The sequence below is a fragment of the Carlito syrichta genome, unplaced genomic scaffold (genome assembly GCF_000164805.1).
Source record: "Carlito syrichta isolate Samal-C Ts95f unplaced genomic scaffold, Tarsius_syrichta-2.0.1 Scaffold316659, whole genome shotgun sequence".
NCBI lineage: Eukaryota > Metazoa > Chordata > Mammalia > Primates > Tarsiidae > Carlito > Carlito syrichta.
In genome coordinates this window covers 1,854-14,416 of record NW_007260755.1, presented here as the reverse complement: position 1 = coordinate 14,416, position 12,563 = coordinate 1,854, and the positions used below count along the sequence as shown (strand labels likewise).

The window sequence follows — 12,563 nt, the reverse complement described above, 5'->3', positions numbered from 1 at the left end:
AGCCTCCACGCCAGCCCCCTGCTCCCAGAAAGGTTGGTTTTCACAAGTCAGAAGAAAGTTTCCATAATGCCCCTGGAACAGGCTCTGGGAGCCACTTGACCCCACACTGGGTTGGGCAACTTTGGCTAAGTGACTGTGTGAGCCGAACGGTGACTTCAGCCCTCAGCCCTGATCCAGGGCCGGGCACAGCAGGAAGGCAGCGGTGGTGCTGGGATGTCAGGAACCCGAGGTCAGCAGTTCGAAACCACAGCCAGGCCAGGGGAGCACCAAGACAGGCTGCCTGTGGCTCCCCCGGCATGCAGGTTTCTTCTACAACCCCCTTCTCCAAAGTATGTCCCTTCCCAGGGTGACATGTTTATGGACAGCAATTTTTAAAAAGGGTGGTAGGAACTGTTTTAGGTTAATTCCATTTGTGGGAAGCTGGATTCAATAAACCATATTCCAAAGCCGGGCTCAGTGGCTCAACCTGTAATCCCGCACCTTTGGGAGGCTGAGGTGAGTGGATTGCCTGAGCCTGCGGGTTCGAGACCTGCCTGGGCAGCGAGACCTCATCTCTACAATAAATCAAAAAATCATCCAGGCATGGTAGTGCATGCCTGTAATTCCAGCTACTTGGAAGGCTGAGGCGGAAGGATTGCCAGAGCCCAGCAGGTTGAGGCTGTGGTGGCCGGGAGTGGCCACTGCACTCCAGTCTGGGCAACAGAGTGAGACTCCAACTCAAAAAAATATAAATAAAATAAAATAAAATAAAATAAAATAAACCATATTCCATTCTTCTGAAGGCTTTTCAAATGCCAACCTCATGTGGACATCCAGAAGGGGGCAAGAGTGTATGGCTTTTCCCAAACTATTTTGGCATGTTCTCCTTTTCTGTATGATGCATAATGGGCTTTAGGAAACGTGGCTTGAGGGTGACTCCCTGTGACCTTGACCACGGCTCTCTGCTTCCCTGACCTTAGTTTTACCACCTAAAATTGGTGCTCACATCCTTCCCCACCCTTCCTCCGAGGGCCCCACATCCATCACAGCCCTCCAGTTCCAAGTCAGGATGGGAAGCTCATCTTCTGCTTCCTTCCCCCCACCTCTTGCTTGGCTGTGATGCCAAGAGGCCCTTCTTCTGCTGAGTGGTGGCCCCTTCCTCCCAGTCTTCCTTGGCTCCAAGAGAGGCTGGCGGGCCCTGAATGCCCTCCTGGGCCACTCTGGCCCCACACTTCAGGTTGGCCTTCCTTTGACACAATAGTCCATGTCCAAGCTGCTGGACCCAAGTTCATGCTGTCGCCTCTGCCTGAAATTTTCCTGTCTTTACCCAAATAACTCCTGTCTTTCAGTTCAACTATGTACTTACTGACTTGCTGCCTGCTAGAGCTGCCCATTTCGGATAGAGGGTGTTGAAGTCTCCAACTATTAGGGTAGATTCATCTATTTCTACATGCAGTTCTATCCATTTTTGCCTCCTACTTTGATGCTTTTTGCTTGAGGAGCACGCATGTTAAGGATTGTTCTGTCTTCTTGGAGAATTGCCCCCCGTGTCACTATGGAATGCTCCCTTTTATCCCTGGTAGCTCTGCTTGCTGTGAAGTCTGCTCTGTTTCAAGTTGATATAGCTATTCCTGCCTTCTTTTGGTAGTGCCACCATGATATTTCTTCATTCTTTTACTTTAAATCTACACATTGTTATATTTAAAGTTGGCTTCTTATAGACGGCATATAGTTGGGTCTTGTTTTTTGATCCTCTGACACTGTCTTTGAATAGGGGTATTTAGTCTGTTGATGTTTAAGGTGATCATCGACACAGCTGGATTAATATCTACTACATTTGTAACTGTTTTCTAATCTATTTGTTACCCTTATTCTGTGTTTCTTATGTGTCCCTTTGTCTTCCTCTCTTTCTGCCTTCTCTGGCTTTGAGTGTTTCATATGATTCCATTTTTCTCCTGTCTTCTGTTTTTCAAGACTCAGCTGAGATACACTTGGCCACTTGGTCCTATGGAGCCTGGCTGGACTGGAGGTCCCAACTGTGCTGTGTCAAGTAGCACAGAGCTTGTCCCTGAACTCTCTTGCCTGAAGCTGTAGCCAGCTGCTTCACCTCCAGCTCCTCCGGGCATTGACCTGATGTCCTCATGTCCCCATCCTTGGCCCTGGGTCCTGGGATGGCAAGTGCTGGTGGGAGAGTACAGACCTACATGGACAGGGCAGTGCTTGAACGAGCATGCTACAAACACATGTTGACAGGAGTAAAAACATGCTTAAATTGGAAAAGAAAAAGCCCTCAGAGGCCTTCATGAAGGAAATCCCCACTCCACTGCACTGAATGCCACACGGCCAAGCTCTGCTGTGCCCTGGGGGCTGCTCCTGCCCGCCACGCCCTGCAGCTCTTCTCTCCACATCAGTCACCTCACCCCAATTGCTCTGCTTATCTCCTGGAGGGACGTGGAGAGCCCCCAGTCAGCATCCTCTTGCACCCTGCCTCTTTCTTGGAGCTGAGGGGATATAGAGAGATGGGCAGGGGCTTCAGAAGGAAAAAGCCATGGGCTGCAGGGCTAGGCCTTCGCCTAGGACAGGATAAGATCTCAGGGAGCCCAGGGAGCTTGACGGAGGCTCCAACTATGTGCTGTTGTTATTGTAGGTCAGGATGCATGAGACCCACCTCTGCCCTCCACAAGCGCACAGTCCGATGGAGGAGGGAGACCCCTAACACACAAAGCAGTGACAGCCCTGACACAGACTTACACAAAGGGCCCAGGAACAGAGACCTGCTCCTGACAAAGCTCCAAAAATAGGTGCAGTCAGTTCTGCGTCGTTGAAAAGGAGTTCAGCAGTCAGCAGGACTCGGGAAGGCTACCCAGAACCACAGGGCCCTGCGATGTGATCAAACTTGGGAGTCAGGCCTCTCTAGAGGCTGGAAGGAGGCTGGAGGGATCATCTGGAGTGAGGCCCGTTCCTGGAGATTGTGAACCAACTTCCTGCAGGTCTCAGGGTCGCTTCGATTGTGGCAGGCCTCCCCGAACCCACACGTGTTTCTGTTTTAATTCCTTATCCGTGGATGTAAACACACACCGTGTTCCCATGGGGTGGCATGACACTTACTGAGAAAAGGAATCGTGGCACTGAAAGAGGTGGGAAGTGGGTGCAGGCTGAGGGGATTTACAGAGGGCTTTGCAAAGGGTAGTGCCCGCTAGGGTGGGGATGAGGGAGGAGGGCCCTGATAGGGGAATCGAGTTGAGGGGCCCTGAAACCACTCATCTTCCTTACTGGGGGCCCGGGCTGCCCTCTGCCCATAGGAAGCAGGAGGGATGATGGCAATGAGGAAGCTGGCACAGGGGCTGGGCAGCAGCGATGTGAAGCACATCGGGAGAGGGTGCCGGCTGAAGGGAAGTGGCCTCGGGTGCCTGTGCCATCTTGAGCTCCAGCGTGGTCATGCCCGCAGAGAGAGGTGACAGGGTGGCCTCGCTGATGGAGCAGGGATTTCATCAGATGTGTGGCGGCTGTGCTGTGGAGAGGCACCGCTTGGGCACAGGGCTGCAGCAAGACTGAGAGAAATGGGGCTGGGCTGATTCACCGGGAAGAGAAACAGAAACCTCGGGACCATTCGCACACTCAATGTCACGTCTAGTTCGTCTGACAAAACATGAGAAAAAAGAAGTGAAATTTGTTTACTGTACCGAGATCCATGTAATTCACCACAGGGGACAGTTTTGGTACCTAATTATCCTTGTTACGCAAATTTCCTCCCCCAGCAGCAGTTCCAGTTGGGCCTGGGCCAAGGACTGGGTGGGTGCATCTGCTTCCCATGGCTCCGACTCACCGAGTCGCCAGAGCGCCATCTGCACAGCCCTGACTGGGCCTGCTGCTGGGGAAGATGGGCGCAGGCAAGGGCCCGGCTGCTGCTGCAGGAGCCACCAGACACTCCTAGGGCGGGAGGGTGGCATGGCCTGCCTGAGCAGTGCAGCTCCCCAGACACTGGGCGTGTGTGGCCCCAGAAGACAGAGCTCAAGGGATGTCCTCCTTGTTCCTGTCCTTGACTTTGTCAGAAAGCAGAAAAAACAAGGCAGCTTCCCAGTGTGGCTTCAGCTTTCACCTTAGGAAAATGCAGCCAGGAACTTGGCATTTCTAAAGCACCAGGCCCGCTGAAGTCTAGGCTGTGGTGCTGAGTCCCCCATCTTCTCTACAGGTTGCTCCCCAGTCCCACCTCTGCCTGCCATTGACTCTGGTGCCCACCCACCTTGAGGGTCACTGCATATATCCTAAACACCTATGGGTGCCTCTGCCTCCTTCTGTCTTCATTTATCTGCTTTATTGGTCTTGTATATGGGCCCCTTTTTTGAATAAGAATAAACCTAAAATGTACTCAACTGGCTTTCCTTCCACCTGGGGCAATGCTCTCACTTCCTTTGCCGGGTCCTCCTGCCCATATCCTCGCCACTCTCCCCAGAGATCCCCCCACCCTCCCTCCTCTCTCCTGAGGCAACAAGTTCCTCTCCCAACTCCCATTGCAAGTGCTCGCTCTGGTGGGTGGGCTGCACCCAGCCCCCTCCAGCTCCAGAATGTTCAGGAGGTGGCCTCCGAAAACTGCATTTTAAATAAGCACCCAGGTGATTCTGAGTTGCATTCGAGAATCAAAGTCATGGGAAATCGCTGCAGGCACCGGGGCCCAGGAAGGCTGGGGTCATGAGGGAGTCTCAGGCAGTCTAAAGCTGGAGTTTGGTTTTGCTCACTATTGGTTGACAGGGGAGAAGCCAATACCAGCCTGGGGTGCTGAGGGGCAGTGTGGTAATTCTAAGAGCCAAGGGGAATCTCCACCTTCCTAGAGATAGTGAGGGGGTGGATGATTTAAAAACAGGTAGAGAAGATAGATGCTAGGTAGGCACAGCAATGTTTTAGCTTCACCCCCGCACACCAGCCCAATGACAGCCAGTTGCTACTCCAGGTTCTGGTGTAGAGAAAAGGTCAGAAGTTTTCAGGATGACCTGGGCTTTGGTTAATGTGGAGTTTCTGCTTTGATTACTTGAGAACTTCCTCTGTTTTTCCCCCCTCCCAATTGCTCAATTCCTCAGTGTCTCTTTTGTGCCTACTCTGTTGGAGTTGAGAGGGACACAACAAAAGATATGACTTTTAGAAACAGTCAAAGGAATTTTGTTTCTTGAGAACTGTGTGCTTTCAATGAGAATGTGAGGCTTGGCCAGGTATTAGCAAAACCTCCAAGTTGTTTTATTTTGACAGAAAATGTGATGAATTCAGCCGGGCGTGGTGGTGTTCACCTATAGTTCTGGCTACTTGGGAGGCTGAAATGGGAGAACTGCTTGGGGCCAGGATTTTGAGACCAGTCTGGGCAACATAGTGAGACACTGCCTCAAAATTATAAATACATTCAAAAATTGAACTGTGATCAATTCATTGGAATAGGGCCAGAAATCCTTAGGTCCAAATTCCACACTAATGTTTACAATAAGCTGTACTTTTAAATTCACACTGCTCCTCAGGAATGAAAGGGAAATAAAGAAGAGTGGCTGTTTTCAGCCAACTCTTCAGGACAACAGAAGAAGAAAAATGAACACTAAAGATTTTAGTGGCAGACAGCTATGTTGAGGATAATTCTTATAGCTAATCAAAAGGCAGTGGAAACCAAGAAATAAAGCCTATCACCCATTCCATGACTCTGAAAAGAGTTTTGGAAACTTTTCCTCAAGTCACCAAATCCCATTACACATGCTCATGCCCTGGTGGGCAGGCTGCTTCCAGAATGTTCAGAAAGCTCCAGAATGTCCAAGAGGCGGCCTCTGAAAACTACATAAAAGCAACCAGGTGGTTCTGATTCCCTGTCCCTTCCATGCACATGTACTGAGCTTCCTAAGGAACTGAGCTACTTGGTGGCATCGTCTGTATTTACAAACTACACATAAACAAGCTACTCACCCTTTTGTCCAACTAGTTACCCTACCCAATGACTGTTTTGCCTTAGTTTGAGCCCCATGTATTTTTAACTAAGTGTAGCTATTCTCTGTTCTTTTGCCCTACAGTCACTGGGAAACAGAGATGGTGCAGCTATAAAAATGGTGGGACGCATTTCTAAATGGGAGTATCATATGTTTATAAACAACACACTCCCTCAGTGAGGTAACCTAAGCAGGCCAAAAAGTTCTTCTACAGATGCTGCCTTGGCTGAAGATTTCTTTTGCAAATTCACTTTGGGACGTTCAGGGCCAGGGCATGATATGAAATCTAATACTTTTTTTTTTTTTTAACTAGAGTCTTGTGTTGTTGGGAGCTAATGTTGTACTACATGAAATTAGTCACCTAACTTTATTATTTATTTATTTGAGTTGGAGTCTCACTTTGTCACCCAGGTTGGTGTGCAGTGGCATGCTCACAGCTATCCCAGCAATGATCTGCTGGGCTCTGGCAATCCTTCTGCCTCAGCCTTCCAAGTAGCCAGAACTACAGGCACACGCTATCATGCCTGGCTAATTTTTAAAAAAAATTATTTATTGTAGAGATGAGGTTTCACCAAGTAGCCTGGTTCAGGCAGGCACTCACCTTGGCCTCCCAAAGTGCTGGGATGATAGGCTGAGCCACCGAGCCCGGCCAGCCACCTCACTTTTTTTTTTTTGCTAGATCTGAACCCAAATCAAGTCTGGCTATTCATCCAAAGGGACAAAGAATTTTCACTACAGAGCGGGCTTGCAGTAGTGCATTCTGCAGCACAGTATACAAGCCTCCTGGCCCTGGCCCGGCCCTGGTGTAGAGCATGGCCTTTGCAAGGTGACTTCCCTGAAAAGAGTCACTGTGGTCACTCTGTCTTCTGCACTCCCACCATCGTGGCATGACTGCAGTGCACTGCAGAGAGCTGAAAATGTATTTCTTGTTGCCTCTGCCTCCACCTACCCTCAAGACTGTAACGTAGAATTCCCAAGCCTGGCAGTTATAGATTGGAGGTGGTCAGTCTGCTGAGCTAAATCACATTGCCGGCAACACGATGCCACATGGCTTCCCAACTGGTATTGCAACTGTCCCGAGGCCCATCTCTTCCTCCTCACACGGTCGGATCTAATTGGGAGGGGCCTGCAGCAGATTCTGTTGTTGGGCTTTCTCTTATAGCAGTATGCACTTCATGGGATAGGGCAGAGTATTTGTTGCATTTATTTGTTCTCTCACTACAGAAGAAGCATTTCAAAATGTGTACAAAAGGATATCCTATTTCTCCAGTGGTACATCCCTTGTTCACAGCTAGACAGCAATAATTTAACATCATCATAGAGGCAGATTGGAAAGATGACTGCATTTTCTCATATATAATCCTGTGCCACACTTGCCAGAGGGCAGCTGAAGACCTAAAGCCATATCGGATACAAACAGATTTGACCTGGACAACCACCATATACAACATTATAAAAAAGTGTATTAGAAGCTGGGCTTGGTGGCTCAGCCTGTAATCCTGCGCCTTTGGGAGGCTGAGTGAGTGGATTGCATGAGCCCGTGGGCTCGAGACCCGCCTGGGCAGTGAGACCTCATCTCTACAATAAAATCAAAAAATCAGCCGGGCGTGGTAGCGCATGCCCTGTAATTCCAGCTACTTGGAAGGCTGAGGTGGAAGGATTGCCGGAGCCCAGCAGGTGGAGGCTGCGGTGGCTGGGAGCGGCCACTGCACTCCAGTCTGGGTGACAGAGTGAGACTCCACCTCAAAAAAAAAAAAAAAAAAAAACCAAAAAAAAAAAAGTGTATTAGAAAGTATTGGAAACAATATTTCATATTAATATCTGGTTACACGTGTTCACAGTGAGTGCCATTGCACCAAGAGTATATGTACTGCTTTTTTCTGATGGCTGTACATCTTAAGTCTAATTTTGGTTCATCTTAAAGTAAAAAAACAAACAAACAAACAACCACTGAAATGAATGAGAGATATCTGCATTTTAAATAGAGTTGACCATTAATTATTGCTGGAACTGAAGAGATAAGGAACCGAGAAATACATTTGCGTCATGATTTGTCCATGTAAGTCCAGTTCGTCTCACTTTTACTTTGGCAACAAGATGCTGCAAGAGCATGAAGCACTCAAAACAAAACCAAATAGCACAAAAATGGGGGGAAATCATAAAACAAACCCACATCTCAGGTAGCTCTCTTTCTCCATGAAGATTCTAAGATTTCGTTATGTGGTTGACTCTAAATTTGAAATGGAACATGCTGGTATCTGAAGCAGTTGGTGCTGGACATGCCCTTTGGTGATAATGCAATGATTTTTAGTGACTCTCGAGTGAGGACAACCATACGCTCTAGGTACACATTACAGAAGGAAAGTGGGGCAAGGAGGAGAGGCCTGGGCTTTCCACGCCGTGGGAAGCTGGGGTGATGGGCAGGAGGAGGCTATGAGAAACAGTGATTTCTAGCTGTCATCCACAGGTCACCCGGCTACTGGAAATGCTCCTGTCTCTGATATTTACTTTAAACACAATGAGGATGCTTGGAATGTAGGCACACAGCAGTACATGGCGGTATCCAAGACACACACTCATGCCATCATACAACAGAACAAACTACAGAACAAAAAGTGTGAGGTCATGCAAAATCCTACTTTTACCAGCTAGAAGGAAAACTTCAGTGACTTTTGGTACATAAGATGGCCACCTTTCAAACATAATTTAATTACTTGTTGACACAATATGAAACCTTATTTTAAACACAACAGTTTCAAAGAAAAAGGGTGTTACAATATAAACCCACAACAAAAGGTGTGCAAATAGACGTTTGCATTAGCTATAAAAGGCAATGAGAGGAAAGGGCCAAGCATTTTAGAAAGTGATTCCTGCAGCCACTATTTACAGATCTGGTCTAAGCTTTGTTTAAATGCCTCTTGGAAAAATAACTCCCTTCAGCCAGTTGACTCTGGGATAGATGGAAAAGAACAGGGCAGGTGAAAATCTAAGAAAGCTCTCAGCTTGAGAATACTAATCTGGGTAAGGTCTGTCTTTCTCTGCAGCTGCATACTGAACGAAAGCTGTCTGCAGCCCTCGCTTTCCTCTTTCTTCCTTCAACTCAGTGCCCTGGTGTGGCAAAGTCTAAGTGATCATGATTTTGCTTACTCCAGTTTCAAAATGCCACACTATTCTATAAACAATCATGACTCCATCCCTTCAACAAAACTCAAACGCCCACAAGGATATATATTTCTGAAGATTGAAGGGAGATAATTCATTTATAGAATTTATAATGATTCCAAGGAGCACAAGTCGGGCCTGATACTGCTGACTGAGAAAATTCTTCAAGTGCTTTTATTTTTGGAAGGCTCCCCAGACCTTTGATTGGTTTAGAATTCATTTAGATCAGTGGTTCTCAACCCTGAGGGAGGTGTAAATTTCTCCCTCAGGGGACATTTGGCGACATCTGGAGACATTTTTGGTTGTCAATTGGGGGTGCTACTGGCATCTCTTGAGGATGGGAGTGCTGCTAAATACCCCACAATATAAGGCAGAGTCCTCTCCCAATAATTTTTCAGCCTCAAATATCAATAGTGCTAACACTAAGAACCCTTTGCTCAGGTGAAATGCTGAGACACTTATGTACAATTTCCCTGTTTCCTCATGTTCACCTTGGGACAGTTTTTGTCAAAGAAAATATGCTAAGTATTTGAAATTATATATGCTTCTCTGCTTAGGTGGTTGAAAGTGATGATCTGAATGATGGGAGTAATCTTGAAATAAACTCCACCTGGTGGAGATTAGAATTCCCACACACTTTACCTGGGTTTCAGTGTATCTGTGTTGTTGGACAGGCAGGGTTCTCACTCCCAGTGCCGCCTACCTTTTCTGGGATTTCTGGTGGACATTACTCCCTGGAGGTCTGGATCAATCACCCGATTGCCCTGTGCACTCCAAAATATCCTACAGCAATAAAGGGTGAAGAGCCATCTGTCCTGTTTATGTGCGGACACACACCTTGCTTTGTCTTTATGGTAAAGGGTCTCAGCAGGTTAAAAGTTTAGTTTCAAACAGGTGAGTCCCATGTGTTAGCAACAGAGATGCTAGGTTTCACAAATTTCACTGAGTTGAAAATTCATGGTAATTCTAAGTCATTCTTTTATAGGGTTTAAAACAAGAATAATATACAGTAAGGGGAGGAAAGAAATTTATCAATGCCAAGAAACCAGGCCTGTAGCTACAAACATGTACATAATTAAAGTGAGGGCTAGGATTGGACTTCTTCAGAAACACAGGTTTCAGATCTTAGGTAGAACCAGTCAGTAAAGGAACAGATAACCAGATAAATGAGTGTGGACTTCGATTTTTGAGGAATTTTGCTGTCTTGGGGGTTCAAAATGAATTAAGTCTTAAATTTTGGAACTGGTGCTTAAAATGTAGTGACAGACTTTTTGGGCTATTAAACGCATGAGGATGAAAAAGCCGAGGACAAGTCTCTCCAGATATGCCCACAGGAAGACTAAGCCCAATTGACAACAAGCCTCAGGTCCCTGGGCCTCACAGAGGTCCAGGAATCCAGGAGTCCAGAGGGCTCCCTAGCCCCTCCTCCTCCCCATGGCCAACCCAATAGACTTTTCCCAACTATTCATTTTCCTATGCAGAATGTGACTTAGCATTCTTTCAAGAAGTGAAGCCTTCTAGCTCTAGATCTATGTAAGCCCGAGGCTGTGGCTGGGCAGAGGCTGCTGGCTCTTCCCTGTGGGCACCTCCCAGGTGGCCATGCCCTGTCCTGAGTACTCACCTACAGGGCCACACCTCCGCGGTGCTCACTGCTTCTGGGGTCTTAGAAAAGACACCTGGTACACAAACCCTGCCAAAGCCAGTGCCAGGCCAGCTCTCTCCTTCCCAGGCTTGGCCCGTTTTATACCATTCTCTCTGAAAACAGATGTGAAAGATGTGGAGAAAGGAATTCTAGGAAGCGACAGGTGAGAGGATCGCAGCTAGCAGTCTAGGGAAACTTAGAAAAGACAGCTGGTGCACAAACCCTGTCAAAGCCAGTGCCGGCCAGCTCGTTCCTGTCCAAGACTGGCCCGTTTTACCCAATTCTCTCTAACAATGGACGCGAGATACCCGGAGAAGGGGATTCTAGGAAGCCACAGGAGAGGCGATCTCAGCTAGCAGTCCAAGAAAACGTCTAGGAAGACGGAGCTCTGGGTCTCCCAATGCAGGCCTGCCTGGCGCAAGAAAAGTCTCCTTGTTTTCAAAAGCAAATCGAGCCCCACCCCTAACCCACCTCCCAAACCAGCCAACGCCCCCAGAGCCCAGAGCGCAGCGCCATCCGTCCAGGCCCGCGCCCGGCAGGAGTCCAGGTATGGTCCGAGCCGGCATGCGGCTCTAGCTCAGGTGCAGGCGGTGCTCGCCCTCGCCCCGCGTGATGTGCGAGGAGAACTCATAGCGGTCCTGGTTGTGGTTGCCACATATGTTGCACTCAAACGGGTTGTGGAAGCCATGGCAGCCCATGTGGATGGTGTACATGACGTGATCCAGGAAGAGCAGCCGGCAGTGTTCACACTTGTACACGTTCAGGGGCTCGCCACTGGCGCTGAGCACGCGGAAGGCGTCTGGGGCGCCCTCCGAGGCTACGCACAGCAGCTCCTAGGCGCGCGGCTCCTCCAGCAGGGCCAGCCCGTTGCACGCGTGCGGGGCCAGGTGGTTGGTCAGGTAGACCAGGCCGCTGCGCTGCTCCTCGGTGTTGCTCTCGGTGTCTGTGGAGTCCAGACAGTTGTTGCTCGGGGATGCCTCCCGCTCCGAGGGCACCGCCTTGGCCTTGGAGAGTAGCAGCAGGTTCTCCACGGCGCTGTCCTGCACCGCGTGGTTGGAGCGCGACCTCGGCGAGTGGCTTGTGCAGCGGGTACATGGGGCCCAGCACCAGGACCCTCTCAGCGGCGCCCGGGGGCGTCTGCAACAGCGGGCGCAGCGGCTCAGTACCCAGGTAGTTGATGGCGTTGTTGATGGCCTGGTCCATCACATGGGACTTCTTCAGCTGGCTCTCCTTCTCATAGCCGGCACCGCCGTCGAAGGGCATGTTGGACAGGCAATTGTCCCCTGTGGGAGGCAGGTGATAGTGAGCGGGCCGGCCAGGGTGGGCGCGGTCGCGAGGGCGCAGAGCCACCACGGTGGGGTAGTGTGGGAAGGGGAGGGGGACCGCCGCCTGTGGGGCCCCAGCCCAAAGCTACATCCCGGGATGGGGGCGAAGGGACCTCCGCTTGTGGGGCCCCAGCTCAAAACCACACTGGGGAGGGGGCGAGGGGACCTCTGCTTGTGGGGCCCAGCTCAAATCTACACCCGGGGAGGGGAGCAAAGGGACCTCTGCACGCACACCCACCGCTCCCGGCCGTGAGGGCAAAGGCCAGTCCACCTCTGCTGGGTGCCAGGCCAGGAGCCAACTCCTCGCAGGCACTTAGATCTGGCTGGATAAACGGATACGCAAATAAGGAAGCCAAGGTTGCCCATGTCAGTTTCAGCGGCGCACATTTAAACATCAAAACCGATGCTTGCTCCTTTTATTACAAAAGGGTGGTATGATTAAACACTATTATATTTAATTGTATTATTTATTCAATTGTATTCTATTTCTTCGAATATTTT

The 12,563-nt window shown here is 49.4% G+C and overlaps 1 pseudogene; it reads right to left on the bottom strand.

Moving 5' to 3' along the window:
• Positions 1 to 11,309: 11,309 nt before the first annotated feature.
• LOC103277231 lies at positions 11,310 to 12,126 on the bottom strand (annotated as a pseudogene).
• Between the last annotated feature and the right edge of the window lie 437 nt (positions 12,127 to 12,563).